The sequence below is a fragment of the Equus przewalskii genome, chromosome 12 (assembly GCF_037783145.1).
Source record: "Equus przewalskii isolate Varuska chromosome 12, EquPr2, whole genome shotgun sequence".
NCBI classification, from domain to species: domain Eukaryota; kingdom Metazoa; phylum Chordata; class Mammalia; order Perissodactyla; family Equidae; genus Equus; species Equus przewalskii.
In genome coordinates this window covers 19,567,229-19,583,849 of record NC_091842.1, presented here as the reverse complement: position 1 = coordinate 19,583,849, position 16,621 = coordinate 19,567,229, and the positions used below count along the sequence as shown (strand labels likewise).

The window sequence follows — 16,621 nt, the reverse complement described above, 5'->3', positions numbered from 1 at the left end:
GGAACCACATCTCCACCCAGGGCTCGCTTGTCATTACAACTTCTCAGAAATACTTTCTTCCCTCCGTCTGCTTAGCACCAAGGAACTTACTTTGCAATCCCCTAGGTCAGGGAGCCTGGACCGCCTTACTCCTGGTTTACTCCTTTTTGATCCCAGCAGGAGGCATCTTTTCCTAATCATGGGGCAGACCCAGGTCTTGGGTTTCCATTCTGTGAAGCTTGCTCCAGCTCACTTGGTTTGGCAAATGCTTTCAGGGCAAAGGCGGTTTCAGTGCTCAGGTTCCTCTCTGCATTCAGACTTTCACCTAGATTTTAGCCTGGTAATTCCTTCTTTGTTCTTCAGTACTTTTAAGAAGGTTGGTATTGGGGCCGGCCTGGTGGCGCAGCAGTTAAGTGCGCACATTCTGCTTTGGCAGCTTGGGGTTCGCTAGTTCAGATCCCGGGTGCAGACATGGCACCACTTGGCAAAGCCATGCTCTGGTAGGCATCCTGCATAGAAAGTAGAGGAAGATGGGCACGGACATTAGCTCAGGGCCAGGCTTCCTCAGCAAAAAAAGAGGAGGATTGGCAGTAGTTAGCTCAGGGCTAATCTTCCTCAAAAAAAAAAAAAAAAAAAAAAAATCTACAGCCAAGATCATACTTAAAGGTGAAATATTGAATACTTTTACTCTAAAACCGTGAACAGGCCAAAGATGTCCACTTTCACTACTTCCATTGAACATTGCACTGGTGGTCCTGTCTAGTGCAATAAGGCAAGAAAAGGGAAGGGCATAAGTATCAAAAATGAAGAAGTAAATTTGTCTACATTTGTAGGTGACATTATTTACAAGAAATCTATAAAACAGCTACTACAAGTAATAAACAAATTTAACTCTTTCTGGGATACCAGGTCAATATACAAAAATTAGATGTATTGTTTTTCCATTGTAGCTTTTGTATATCATTAGCAACAACTGGAAAATAAAATTTAAAATATTTCTATTCTCACCACTCTAATTCAACAAAATGCTGGGAGTTCTAACTCTTACAATAAGCCAAGAAAATGGAAGGCATGCAGATCATAAAGGAAGAAATAAAATGGTCACTTGTCGCGTATAACATGATTGTCTACAGAGAAAATGCCAAGGAATCTATCAAAAACTCCTAGAACTATTAAGAGAGTTCAGCAAGGCTTCAGGATACAAGATAAACATTAAAAATATCTATTGTCCTTCTATATACTAGCAATGTACATGTGGACACAAAATGAAAAATACTATTTATAATCTCTCAAAACAAAAATGAAATACTTAGATGCAAATCTAATCAAACATGTATAGGACTTGTATGCTGAAAAAATACAACACTGATAAAAGAGATCAATGAAGATCTCTATATAGTCATGCATGGCTTAAGGACAGGGATACGTTCTGAAAAATGCATCATTAGTTGATTTCCTCCATGCAAACATCATAGAGTGTACTTACACAAACTTAGTAGGCTATTCCATCGATACAAAAAAATCTACAGCCAAGATCATACTTAAAGGTGAAATCTAGGCTAACTGGTACTAATCTTATGGGATCACCATCGTATATGCGGTCTTTTGTTGACTGAAACGTTGTTATGCAGGTCCTGACTGTAAATGGAGAGACATACTGTGTTCATGGATTGCAAGATGAAAATAGCAAAAATGTCAATTCTCCTTACACTGATGCACAGGTATAACAGCATTCCTGTCAAAATCTCAGCAAGGCTTTTTGCAGATATAGAAAAAAGTATTCTAAAATTTATACAAAAAGGCAAAGGAACTAGAGTAGCTAAAACAATTTTGAAAAAGAAGAATAAAATGGAAGGAATCAGTTTACCAGATTTCCAGACTTATTATATAGCTAGAAATAGACCCACACAAATATTCCCAACTGATTTTTTACAAAGGTCCAAAACCAATTCAGTGGTGCTTTTTCAACAAATAGTGCTGGAACAATTGGACATCCATAGGCAAAAAAAGACCTACACAAAAATTAACTCAAAATGAATTACAGATGTAAATATTAAATGTAAAAACTATAAAACCTTTTTTAAAAGCACAAAAGAAAACCTTCAGGATCTAGGCTAGATATAGACACCAAAAACATGATTCGTAAAAGGAAAAAGTGGTAAGTCGAACATCAAAATTAATGACTTAAAAATAGCTTTATTGAGATATAATTCACATACCATACATTTCACCCATTCAAAGTGTACGATTCAATGGGCTTTTTGGTATGTTATTAATTTCTAAAAATTGTGGTAATATATATATAAAACCAAATTTGCTATTTTAACCATTTGTAAGTGTGCAATTCAGTGGCATTAATTACATTCACAATGTTGTGCAACCATTACCACTATCTATTTCCAAAACTTTTTCATCACTTCAGACAGAAACTCTGTAACTATTAAGCAATAACTCCTCATTTCTCCCTTCCCCTAGCCCTGGTAACCTCTAATCTACTTTCTGTCTCTATAAATTTGCCTCTTCTAAATACTTCATGTCAGTGGAATCATACAATATTTGTCCTTTAGCATCTGGGTTATTTCACTTAGCATAATATTTTCAAGTTTCATCCACGGTATAGCATGTATTAAAAGCTTCATTCCCGGGGCTGCCCCGTGGCCGAGTCATTAAGTTTGCATGCTCCACTTCGGTGGCCCAGGGTTTCACTGGTTGGGATCCTGGACGCGGACCTAGCACTGCTCATCAGGCCATGCTGAGGCGGCGGTCCACATGGCACAACCAGAAGGACCCACAACTAGAATATACAACTATGTACTGGGGGGCTTGGGGAGAAGAAGAAGAAGAAGAAGAAGAAAACAACTTTATTCCCTTATGTGGCTTAAAAATATTCTATCGTGTGTACATACCACATTTTGTTTATGTGGTATTCATCTGTTTACGGACATTTTAGTTGTTTCCACCTTTTGGCTATTGTGAATAATAGTGCAATGAACATTGGCATACAAATATCTGTTCGAGTCTTTGCTTTCAATTAGTTTGGAGTGGAATAGTTGGATCACATGGTAACTTTATGTTTAGCTTTTTAAGGAACCACCAAACTATTTTCCATAGCTGCTGCGCCATTTGTGAAGTCTTGTTTCATGGCCTAACACACGATCTATCCTAGAGAATGTTCCATGTGCACTTGAGAACAATGTGTATCCTACTATTATTGGGGAGAGTGTTCTATATATGGCTGTTAGAATTAGTTGGTTTATAGTGTTGTTCAAGTTGTCTATCTCCTTATTGATCTTCTGTCTTGGTGTATTCATTATTGAAAGTGGAGTGTTGGGGGGCTGGCCCCGTGGCCCAGTGGTTAAGTTCGCGCGCTCCGCTGCAGGTGGCCCAGTGTTTTGTGGGTTCGAATCCTGGGCGTGGACATGGCACTGCTTGTCAAACCACGCTGAGGCAGCGTCCCACATGCCACAACTAGAAGGATGCACAACGAAGAATATACAACTACGTACTGGGGGGCTTTGGGGAGAAAAAGGAAAAAATAAAATCTTTAAAAAAAATGCTTTCTCTTTAAAAAAAAAAAAAAAGAAAGTGGAGTGTTGGAATCTATAACCACTGCTGGAGAACTATTTCTCCTCCCCTCAATTCTGTGAGTGTTTGCTTCATATATTTTGAGGCTCCTTTAGTAGGTGTGTATGTTTATAATTGTTATATCTTCTTGTTGTGTTGAACCTTTTATCAATATATAACGTCCTTCCTTGTCTCTTATCTTTTTTGATATAATGTCTATGTTGTCTGATAATCATATAGCCACCCCAGCTCTGTTTTAGTTACTATTTGAATGGAATATCTTTTCCATTATTTTACTTTCAAGCTCTTTGTGTCCTTATATCTAAAATGAGTCCCCTGTAGACAGAGTATAGATGGATCCCTTTTTTTTAATCCAATCTACTTATCTCTATCTTTTAATAGGAGGGTTTAATCTGTTTACATTTAATGTGATTGCTGATAAAGAATAATTTTTTTTTTCTGTTTTCTCCCCAAAGCCCCGCAGTACACAGCTGTATATTCTTCGCTGTGGGTGCTTCTAGTTGTGGCATGTGGGACGCCGCCTCAGCGTGGTTTGATGAGCAGTGCCATGTCCGCGCCCAGGATTCTAACCAACGAAACACTGGGCCGCCTGCAGCAGAGCGCGCGAACTTAACCACTCGGCCATGGGGCCAGCCCCAGATAAAGAATAATTTAATTCTGCCATTTAGCTATTTGTTTTATGTGCGTCTTATATAGTTTTTGTTTCTCAATTCTTCCAATACTGCTTTTTTTGTTGTTGTATTCAGTTGATTTTTATAAGATATAGTGTACCTTTTTCTTTTTGAGGAAGATTAACCCAGAGCTAACATCCGCCATGCCACTCCTCCTCTTTTTTTGCTGAGGAAGACTGGCCCTGAGCTAACATCCATGCCCGTTTTCCTCTACTTTATATGTGCGAAGCCTGCCACAGCATGGCTTGATAAGTGGTGCGTAGGTCCGCACCCAGGATCCAAACTGGTGAACCCCGGGCTGCCAAAGCAGAGCATGTGAACTTAACCACTGCACCACCAGGCCGGCCCCTGTAATGTACCATTTTGATTCCCTTCATGTATTTTTTTAAAATTTTTTTCCAGTGGTTACTCTGAGGTTAAAATTACCACTTAAACTTATAATAATCTAGTTTGAAAAATACCAACTTAGTTTCAATATTATACAAACATTCTCCTCCTGTATATCTCTGTTCCTCCACTTTTATGCTGTTATGGCCATAGTTTACATCTTAATACATTTTATGCCCATTAACATAGATTTATAATTATTGCTTTATGCATTTGCCTTTTAAATCATGTAGGAAAAAGAGAGAAGTTACAAACCAAACCAAAAGTACAATAATATTGTCTTTTATATTTACCTGTGAAACTACCTTTACTAGTGTTCTTAGTTTTTTTTCTTATGACTTAGAGTTAGTCTGGTGTCCTTTCATTTCAGCCTAAAGGATTTCATTTAGCATTTCTCATAGGGCAAGTCTACTGATAATGAGCTCCCTCAGCTTTTGTTTATCTAGAAATGTCTTAACTTCTCCTTCATGCTTGAAGGATAATTTTCCCAGATATAGAATTATTGACTGACAGTTTTTCTGACAGAATTGAAAGGAGAAATACACAATTCAACAATAGTAGTTGGACATTTCAATACCCCATTATCAATAAGGATAGAACTACTATACAGAAAATCAACAGGGAAATAGACAATTTGAACAACACTATAAACCAACAAGACAACAGAAATCTATAGAACCCTTCATAGAATACACATTTTTATGAAGTACATATGGAATATTGTCCAGGAGAGACCACACGTTAGGTCATAAAATGTGTTTTAGTTAACTAAAAAAAATTGAATTCATACAACTTTGACAACAATAGAATGAAATTAGAAATCAATATCAGAAGGAAACTTAAGAAATTCACAAATTTGTGGAAATTAAGCAACACACTCTTCAATAACCAATGGACAAAAATTAGAAAATATTTTCAGGTGAATGAAAATAAAAACATTACATACCAACACATATGTGACGCGGTGAAAGCAGTGCTTACAGGGAAATTTACAGCTATAAATGCCTACACTGGGGTCGGCTGGTGGTGCAGTGGTTAAGTTTGCACGTTCCGCTTCTCGGCGGCCCGGGGTTTGCCGGTTCGGATCCTGGGTGTGGACATGGCACTGCTTGGCAAAAACCATGCTATGGTAGGTGTCCCACATATAAAATCGAGGAAGATGGGCATGGATGTTAGCTCAGGGCCAGTCTTCCTTAGCAAAAAGAGGAGGATTGGCAGTAGTTAGCTCAGGGCTAATCTCCCCCCCCCCCCGAAAAACGCCTACACTAAGTCCAATTTATCAATTTTTTCTTTTATTGTTCATGCTTTTAGTGTTATATCTAAGATTCCATTGACAAATCCAAGGTCTTGAAGATTTACACCTATATTTTCACCTAAAAGTTTTATACTTTTAGCTCTTTCATTTAGGTTTTTGATCCATTTTGAGTTAATTTTTATATGTGATGTGGGTAGGGGTCCAACTATATTCTTTTGCATGTGGATATCCAGTTGTCCCATCATTTCTTTCTACACTGAATGCTTTTGGCATCCTTACAAAAATCAATTGGCCACAGATGTATGGCTTTATTTCTGGACTCTAATATTAGACATCTAATATCTAATATATCTAATATCTAATATTCCATTGATCTATATATCTATCCCTATGCCAGTACCATACTATCTTGATGACTATAGCACTGTAGTAAGTTTTAAATTGGGAAGTATGAATTCTCCAACTTTGCTCTCCTTTTTCAAGATTGTTTGTGGCTCTTCAGGACGTCTTGTAATTCCATATGAATCTGAGGATTGGCTCGTCCATTTCCACAAAAAAGGCAGTTGGAATTTTACAGAGATTGCATTGAATCTGTAGATCACTTTGGGTAATGTTGCCATCTTAACAATATTAAGTCTTTCAATCCATGAACATAGGATGTCTTTCCATTTATCTGGGTCTTCTTTGGGTATTTGATTCTTTTTGATGTTATTGTAAATGGAATTGTTTTCTCAATTTTCCTGTCAGTGTTTCATTGCTAATGTACAGAAGCACAACTGATTTTTGTGTGTTAATCTTGTACCCTGCAACTCTGCTGAATTTGTTTATTAGCTCTAGTAATTTTTTGTGGAATCTTTGGGATTTTTCTATGTAGAGGATCATGTCATCTGAGAATAGAGATAATTTTACTTCTTTTCTAATTTGGATGCCTTTTATCTCTTTTCTTTGCCTAATTGCTCTGGCTTGAACATTCTGTATAATTTTGAAGAGCAGTGATGAAAGTGGGCATCCTTATTCTTTTCTTGATATTAGAGGGAAAACTTTCAGAGTTTCACTATTGAGTCTGATGTTAGCTGTGCATTCTTCATAAATATACTTTATCATGTTGAGAAAGATTCCTCTATTCCTAATGTACGGAATGTTTTTTTATCATGAAAGGGTGTTGAATTTTGTCGAATGTGTTACAGCATCAGTTGAGAGGCTGGTGTGGTTTTTTTTTTTTTCATTCTATTACTGTGGTATATAATATTGATTAATTTTTGTGTGTTGAATCACCCTTGAATTTCTGGGATAAATCCCATGTAGTCATGGTGTATAATCCTTCTGATATGCTATTGGATTTGGTTTGCCTAGTATTTTGTTTTTCTATCTAGGATCATAAGGAATATTGGTCTGTAATTTTCTTTTCTTGTAATGTCTTGGTCTGATTTTGGTATCAGGGTAATCCTGGCCTCATAGAATGAGTTAGAAAGTATTTTCTTCTCTTCTGTTTTTGACAGAGTTTGAGAAAGATTGTTACTAATTCTTTAAATTTTTGTTAGAATTTACCAGTGAAGCCATCTGGTATTGGGCTTTTCCTTGTGAGGTTTTTATTACAAATTCAATCTCTTCACTTGTTACAGGTCTGTTCAGATTTTCTATTCCTTCCTGAGTCAGTTTTGGTAGTTTGTATATTTCTAGAAATTTGTCCATCTCATCTTGGTTATCTAATTTGTTGCTGTACAGTTGTTCATAGTATTCCCACTTAGTGCCTTTAATTTCTGTAAGGTTGGTAGTTAATGTCCCCACTTTCATTTCTGATTTTAGTTATAAGTGACTTCTTTTTCTCTTAGCCAGACTAACAACGGATTGCCAATTTTTAAAAAAATTTTATTTATTTTTTCTTCTTCTCCCCCAAACCCCCCAGTACATAGTTGTACATTCTAGTTGTAGGTCCTTCTAGTTCTGCTATGTGGGACGCCGCCTCAGCATGGCCTGACTAGCAGTGCTAGGTCCACGCCTGAGAGCCGAAATAGCGAGACCCTGGCCACTGAAGTAGAGCATTCGAACTTAACCACTCAATCACAGGTCCGGCCCCAGGATTGCCAATTTTTAAAATCTTTTCAAAGAATCAACTTTTGATTTTGTTGTTTTCCCCTATTGTTTTCTATTCTTTACATCATTTATCTCTGCTCTAATCTTTATTATTTTCTTCTCTCCGCCAGCTTTGGTTCTTTTTTTTTGCTCTTTTTTTCCCCTAGTTCCTTAAGGAGTAGAGTTAGGCTACTGACTTGAGATCATTCTTTTTTTTAAAAAAAAAATAATTCTTTTTTTTTTTCTTAAGATTGGCACCTGAGCTAACAACTGTTGCCAATCTGTTTTTTTCTTTCTGCTTTTTCTCCCCAAATCCCCCCAGTACATAGTTGTATATTTTTAGATCATTCTTTTTTAATGTAAGCATTTACAGCTATAAATTTCCCTCTGAGCACTGCTTTCACTGCGCCACAATAAGTTTTAGTATGTTGTGTTTTTATTTTCATTAGTCTTGATGTATTTTCTAATTTCCCATTTATTTCCTCCTTGACCCATTGGTCTATTAAGACAATGTTGTTTAATTTCCAACGTATTTGTGCATTTTCCAGTTTTCCTTCTACTGTTGGCTTCTAGTTTCATTCTATTGGGTTTGGAGAGGATACTTTGTAGGATTTCAATCTTTTTAAACTTATAAATCATAAATTTATCATTTCAATCTCATTCATTTATTTCAGTCTTTTTAACTTTTTTTGTGACCCAACATATGATCTACCCTGGAGAATGTTTCATGTGTACTTAAAAAGAATGTGTATTCTACTGTTATTGGGTGAAGTGTTGTATATGTGTCTGTTAGGTCTAGTTGGTTTATAGTGTTTTTCAAGTCCTCTATTTTCTTATTGATCTTCTGTCTGGATATTCTATCCGTTACTGAAAGTAAGGGTTTTGAAGTCTCCAACAATTAATATAGAACTATCTATTTCTCCCTTCAATTCTGTCAATGTTTACTTCATATATTTTGGGGTTCTACTGTTTGGTACATATATATTTACAATTATTATATCTTCTTGAATAATCTCTTTTATCAGTATGCAATATCCTTTGTCTCTTGTAACAATTTTTGACCTAAAGTCTATTTTGCCTGGTATTAGTATAGCTACCCAACTCTCTTTTTGTTACTGTTTACATGGAATATTGTTTTGTATCCTTTCACTTTTAACCTATTTATAGCTAAAATGAGTCTCTTATAGACAGCATATTGTTGGATCATGTTTTTAACCTGTTCTCCCAATCTCTCTCTTCTAATTGGTGAGTTTAATCCATTTACATTTAAAGTGATTATTGATAAGCAAGCATTTCTGCCATTTGTCTATTTGTTTTCTATAAGTTTCATATGCTTTTTTGTTGTTGTTCTTGAATACTTCCAATACTGCCTTCTTTTGTGTTTGATTGATTTCTCTTTAGTATACCATTTTGATTCCCTCCTTGTTTCCCTTCTGTATACTTTTTGGTTATTTTCTTAGTGCTTACCTTACTAGTTACAATTAACATCCTAAGTTTATAATAATCTAGTTTGAAATGATACCAATTTAGCTTCAATAACATACATAGAATGAGTTAAGACATTCAATCTTCTGGAAGAGATTGTAGAGAATTGGTAGAAATTCTTCCTTAAATGTTTAGTAGAATCACCAGAGAACCCATCTGGAACTAGTGCTTTCTCTTTTGGGAAGGTTATTAATTATTGATTAAGTTTCTTTAATAGATATAGGTCTTTCATATTGTCTACTTATTCTTGTGTGAGTGTTGGTAGATTGTGTCTTTGGTCTATTTCATCTAGGTTATCAAATTTGTGGGCATGAAGTTGTTTATAATATTTTTTATTATACTTTTAATGTCCATGGGATCTATAGTGATATCTCATTATCAATTTCTGATATTAGTAATTTGTGTCTTCTTTCTTTTTTTTCAGATAGCCTGGTTAGAGGCCTATTGATTTTATTGATCTTTTCAAATAAACAGCTTTTGGTTTTGTTGATTTTCTCTACTGATATGCTGTTTTAAATTTCATTGATTTTTGCTCTAATTTTTATTATTTCTTTTCTTCTGCTTACTTTGGGTTTAATTTGCCCTCCTTTTTTTTGTTTCCTAAGGTTGAAGAATAGTTTACTGATTTAAGAACTTTCTTCTTTTCTATTATATGCATTAAATGCTATAAATTTCCATCTAAGCGCTGCTTTTGCTGCATCCCACAAATTTTGATGTTATATTTTCATTTTAATTTAGTTGCAATATTTGTAAATTTCTCTTGAGATTTCTTCTTTGACCCATGTGTTATTTAGAAGTGTGTTATTTAATCTCCAAGTATTTGGGGACTTTCCAGCTATCTTTCTGTTATTAATTTCTAGTTTAATTCCACTGTGGTCTGAGAGTCTGAGAGCATACATTGTATGATTTCTATTCTTTTAAATCTGTTATGATGTGTTTTTTACCCCAGAATGTCATCTATCTTGATGAATGTTCCATGTGAGCTTGAGAAGAATGTGTATTTTGGTGTTATTGGATGAAGTATTCTATAGATGTCAATTGTATCCAGTTGACTGATGATGCTTTTGGGTTCTACTATGTCCTTACTAATTTTCTGCCTGCTGGATCTATCCATTACCAATAGAGGGGTGTTGAAGTTTTCTACTATAATAGTGGACTCATCTACTTCTCCTTGCAGTTCTATCAGTTTTTTTGCCTTTCATTTTCATTTTTGAAAGATATTTTTGCCTGGTATAGAATTCTAGTCTGACAGGTTTTTTTCCAGTACTTTCAAGATATCACTCCACTGTCTCCTCACTTATATTGTTTCTGATAAGTCTGCTGTCATCCTTATGTTTGTTGCTTTGTACATAAAACGCACCCCCCCCCCCAGCTGTTTTAAGATTTTTCTCTTTATTACTTGTTTTGAGAAACTTAATTATGGTCTGTCTTGGTTAGTTTTGTTCATGTTTCTTGTGCTTGGGGTTCTTGAGCTTATTGAATCTAAACGTTTGTTATTTTCATTAAGTTTGGAATTATTTCAGCCATTATATTTTCATATATTATTTTTTGTCCCCAGTCCTCCTTCAGGGACTTTAATTACCCATATATTAGGCCACTTGAAGTTGTCCTATAGCTCACTGATGCTCTTTACATTTTTATTTTTTATTCTTTTTTCTCTCTGTGTTTCATTTTGAATAGTTTCTATTGCCATACTTTCAAGTCCACTAATCTTTTCTTCTGGTGTCAATCCCATGCAGCATATTTTTCACCTTAGACTTTGTAGTTTTCCTCTCTAGAAGTTTGATTTGGCTTTTAAAAATACCTTCCATAAAATGCAAATCAAAACTACACTAAGATATCACCTTACACCCGTTAGATTGGCAAAAACATCCAAAACCAAGAGCGACAAATGTTGGAGAGGTTGTGGAGAAAAAGGAACCCTCATACACTGTTGGTGGGAATGCAAACTGGTACAGCCACTATGGAAAACAGTATGGAGATTTCTCAAAAAGTTAAAAATAGAAATACCCTATGACCCAGCCATCCCATTACTGGGTATCTATCCTAAGAACCTTATATCAGAAATCTCAAGAGTCCGTTGCACCCCTATGTTCATCGCAGCATTATTTACAATAGCCAAGACGTGGAACCAGCCTACATGCCCAGAAACTGATGATTGGATAAAGAAGATGTGGTATATATACACAATGGAATACTACTCAGCCATAAAAAAAGACAAAATTGGCCCATTCACAACAACATGGATGGACCTCGAGGGTATTATGTTAAGCGAAATAAGCCAGTCAGAGAAAGACGAACTCTATATGACTCCACTCATAGGTGGAAGTTAGTATATTGATAAGGAGATCAGATTGGTGGTTACCAGGGAAAAGCGGGGGTGGGGGGAGGGCACAAAGGGGGAAGTGGTGTACCCACAACATGACTAACAAAAATGTACAACTGAAATCTCACAAGGTTGTAATCTATCATAACATTAATAAAAAAAAAAATACCTTCCATATCTCTACTTAACTTTTGAACATGTGTAATTCAGTTACAATTATTGTTTATTGTCCCTCTCTGCTAATTCTAAAATCTCTCTCAGTTCTGGGTCACGTTCAATTGATCGATTATTTTCCTCACTATGGGTCATGTTTTTTTGCACCTTTGAGTGACTGGTAATTTTTTAAAAAATTTTTTTCCTTTTTCTCCCCAAAGGCCCCCAGGACATAGTTGTATAATCTTCGTTGTGGGTCCTTCTAGTTGTGGCATGTGGGACGCTGCCTCAGCGTGGTTTGATCAGCAGTGCCATGTCCGCGCCCAGGACTAGAACCAACGAAACACTGGACCGCCTGCAGCAGAGCATGCGAACTTAACCACTCGGCCACAGGGCCAACCCCAAGTGACTGGTAATCTTTTATTGGATGCTAGACATTGTGAATTCTACCTTGCTGGTTGTTAGACATCTTCTTATACATATAAATCTTGCACTTTGATTGAGGATGTAGTTAAATTACTTGGAAACAGCTTGATTCTTTTAGGCGTTACTTTTATGATCTGTTAGGTCCAGAGCAGTGCTCAGTCTGGGGTTAATTATTCTCTATGACTGAGGCAAGACTTTCCTGAGTACTTTATCAACTGCCTCATGAAGCATGAGTGTTTCCAGTCTATATAAGGGGGAATAGGTACTATTACCTGCCCTGTATGAATGCCAGGCACTATTCCATCTAATCCTTTCACATAGTTATTTGCTGATGTCAAGTGCTTTCCTCACACTCATGGACTAAATACTCAAGGGCAGTCTTCTTGGGGGCTGGCCCGATGGCACAGCGGTTAAGTGTGCACATTCCGTTTCTCGGCAGCCCAGGGTTCACTGGTTCGGATCCAGGGTGCGGACATGGAACCGCTTGGCACGCCATGCTGTGGTAGGCGTCCCACATATAAAGTAGAGGAAGATGGGCACTGATGTTAGCTCAGGGCCAGGCTTCCTCAGCAAAAAGAGGAGGGCTGGCAGTAGTTAGCTCAGGGCTAATCTTCCTCAAAATAAATAAATAAATAAAAATCAAGGGCAGTCTTCTGTAGCTCTCTAGGGTTCTCTTTTTGTATAGCTTTCTCCTCTCTGGTAGTCTGTCCTATGAACCCTGGCTGCCTTGGTCTCCTTGGACTCTAATCTTCCCCACTCAGGAAGTCTTCCAGGCTTTGCCTCACTTCCCCCTCCCTGTGCTGCATCCTGGAAACTCTCACAATGCAATAGACTGGGGCTATTTTATTTATTTATTTTAGATTTTTAAAAAATTTTTTCTTCTCCCCAAAGTCCCCTGGTACATACTTGTATATATTTTTAGTTGTGGGTCCTTCTAGTTGTGGCATGTGGGATGCTGCCTTGATGAGCGGTGCTAGGTCCATGCCCAGGATCCAAACCTGTGAAACCCTGGGCTGCCAAAGCACAGCACATGAACTTAACCACTCAGCCATGGGGCAGCCCTGGCTGGGGCTATATTAGAATTCATCTTATTCCCATCTTTCAGGGATCACTGTCCTTCATTGTCTTATGTCCAGTATCTTGAAAACCATTGTTTCATGTATTTTGTCTTTTTGTTTGTTTGTTTGTTTCTGGTTGTCTCAGGCAGGAGGGTAAACTCTGGTCTTAGTTAATCCATTTTGCCCAGAAGTGGAAGTTAAGCCAATGCCTTTGTTTTTTTTTTTTATTGTGAAAAATATACATAACATAAAATTTACCATTTGTGATGATTAATTTTATGTGTCAACTTGCCTGGGCTAGGAGGTGCCCAGATATTTGGTTAAACATTATTTCTGAGTGTGCCTGTCAGGGTGTTTCTGTTTGAGATTAAATTTGAATTGGTAGACTCAGTGAAGCAGATTGCCCTACCCAGTGTGGGTGGGCCCCATCAAACCCACTGAAGGCCTGGAGAGAATCAAAGGCTCCGTAAGAAAGAATTCTGTCTGCCTGATATCTTTGAGGGGAGACGTTGGTCTTCTCCTTCCTCTGTTCTCCAACTCAGACTGGAACTTAGACCATCAACTCCCCTGGGTCTGGACTTCTTAGCCTTCCTAATTGCATGAGCCAGTTCCATATAATAAATCTCTCTCTCTCTCTTTCTGTCTCTCTCTCTCTTTCTATACATATCCTATTGGTTCTGTTTCTGTGGAGAATCCTGACTGATATACTGTTTTAACCCTTTTTAAGTGCACAATTCACTGACATTGAGTACATTCACAATGTTGTGCAACCAACCCCACTAACCATTTTGAGAAGAACTTTTTTATCATCCCAAACAGAAATTCTAGGGGCTGCCCCGTGGTCAAGTGGTTAAGGTCGCGCGCTCCGCTTCTGTGGCCCACGGTTTTGCTGGTTCAGATCCTGGGCGTGGACATGGCACCGCTCATCAAGCCATGCTGAGGTGGCATCACACATGCCACAACTAGAAGTATCCACAACTAAAAATATACAACTATGTACCGGGGGACTTTGGGGAGAAAAAAGAAAAATAAAATCTTTAAAAAAAAAAGAAAGAACTTCTATACCCATTAAACAATAATTCCCCATTCCCCCTTCCCACCATACCCTGGTAACCTCTATACTACTTTCTCTCTCTATGAATTTGCCTATTTTATGTACCTCATATAGATGAAAGCACACAATATTTGTAAGTTTGTGTCTGGGTTATTTCACTTAGCATAACGTTTTCAAGGTTCGTCTATGTTGTAGCATGTGTCACAATTTCCTTCCTTTTTAAGGCTGAATAATATTCTATTGTATGTGTATACCACACATTCATCTGTTGATGGACACTTGAGTCGCTTCCACCTTCTGGCTGTTGTGAATAGTGCTGCTGTGAACATGGGTGGACAAGTAAGCCATGCCTTTTTAAGTTCACTGCTCTTTTCACCAAACGACCTATGTTATGGGCATCTAGTATGGTTTTGTTTCTTTCCACAACCCCTCCTTCCTTCTGGCCACAGCCCCTCCTTCACTAGGAAGAGAAGAGATTCATGGGACAACTCAGGAACTCCTTTGCCCCAATTGTGGCCATTTGGTCCCAAGCTGGACAAACCAGGGACAGAGCTGAGGAAAGCGAGGTAGAGCCTCTGTTTGCAGCCTTGTTTCTACTACATGAAAATGGTACTTGTAGGGAATAAGGCAGACATGAGTGAAGCATAAAGAAAGTTGGGGAAAGAATGCCCAGGTTCTGTTTAAGGCTGTGATTCCATCTGATTCCAGAAGCCTCCGTGGCCCAGGTACATTCCTTTCCTTACTGTGATTACTTGAGCTGCCTCAGCAGCCTTCTAAACCCCTCTTTCTTATCCAAACCAAAAAGGGTTTTTGTGTTTGGGTTCATGTTTCTTGCAACCAAAACAGTCCTGACTGCTACACTTTCTCCATATCAGAATCCCCCCTGTTCTGAGGGAGCGAAGCAGTTTGTCTTAGGTGGGATTCTCCCAGAAGTTACCCTGGGTTAAGGATTAAAGAGAAAATGATTTATTAAAGAAGTGTTCCCAGGAAAAACCAGTAAAGGAGTGAAGTAGGCAGGTCAGCAAGTGTGCAAAGAAGCTTAGCAAGTATATGAGTAGCTCTGGAGTATAAATAGCAACTTAGAGTTTGTCCTACTTGGGGCGAAGGAGCTGGACTTTTGTACTTATACATCAACCACTGGCTCCTCTGGAGGAGGGAGGGCATGGGGACACAAAAGTTCCCATAGGAAAAGGGCCCCAGTGTCCAAGGGAAAGCCTCAGAAGGCTGTGTGTGTGAGCTATTGGCAGGAAGACACACAGAATCGGGCTTACAGCACTGGTAAAAGGGATCTCAGGATCTAGGGATGAGATGGGGCACAGTGTTTGATCCAACATCTGGGGAAAGCTTGAGCTTCTCCCTCTCCTTCCCATCCCGCCTGCCCCCTCTCTCCCAGTGCAGAGTTGGAACATGCCGCTAATACTCACATGCCGATGCATGGGCTGACCCAATGATCCCACCATCAAAACTAAAGTGTGTCACTGTGTGTTTGCATGCTGGGAAGCTGTCAGTTTTTTTCCTTCTTGGTTTTCACAATGACTTCTAATGTTCTACGTGAAGCACTCTGTTTACCAAATGTGTCCTGGATAGAGAAGAAATAGAGGTTCCTAAAGACCTTTCTCCCTCTAGAACCGAGGCTTCCAATGCCAGTAACGGTTAGCTGGGCAATGTAACAATGATCATAAGAGCTAATTCTAGCTTTATTAAGCACTTGCCATGTGCCGAGCAGCATTCTAAATGCTGTACGTTCATTATCTCATTTAACACAACAACTGTACAAAGGAGATACTATCATCTCCATTTTATAGGTATGGAATCTAAGCTAACAAATGCTGGAGCTGGGGCTTGAATCCAGGCTGTCTTGACTCCAGAAAGTGACCTCTTAACCTCACTCTAAAAGGTGTAATTAACAGTGAAGGGAGTGCCGATCTCATGGCCGAGTGGTTAAGTTTGCACGCTCTGCTTCAGCGGCCCAGGGTTTCGCCAGTTCGGATCCTGGGCACGGACATGGCACGGCTCATCAGGCCATGCTGAGGCGGCGTCCCACATAGCACAACCAGAGACATTCACAACTAGAATATACAACTATGTACTGGGGGCCTTTGGGGAGAAGAAGAAGGAAAAAAAAAAAGAAGATTGGCAACAGAGGTTAGCTAGGTGCCAATCTTTAAA

The 16,621-nt window shown here is 38.2% G+C and overlaps 1 protein-coding gene across 1 annotated transcript in view; it reads right to left on the bottom strand.

Annotated features, from left to right (window-relative positions):
• ZNF629 (zinc finger protein 629) overlaps nucleotides 1–16,621 on the bottom strand; it is a 60,013-nt gene that overhangs the window by 35,291 nt on the left and 8,101 nt on the right. The window lies entirely within an intron of this gene.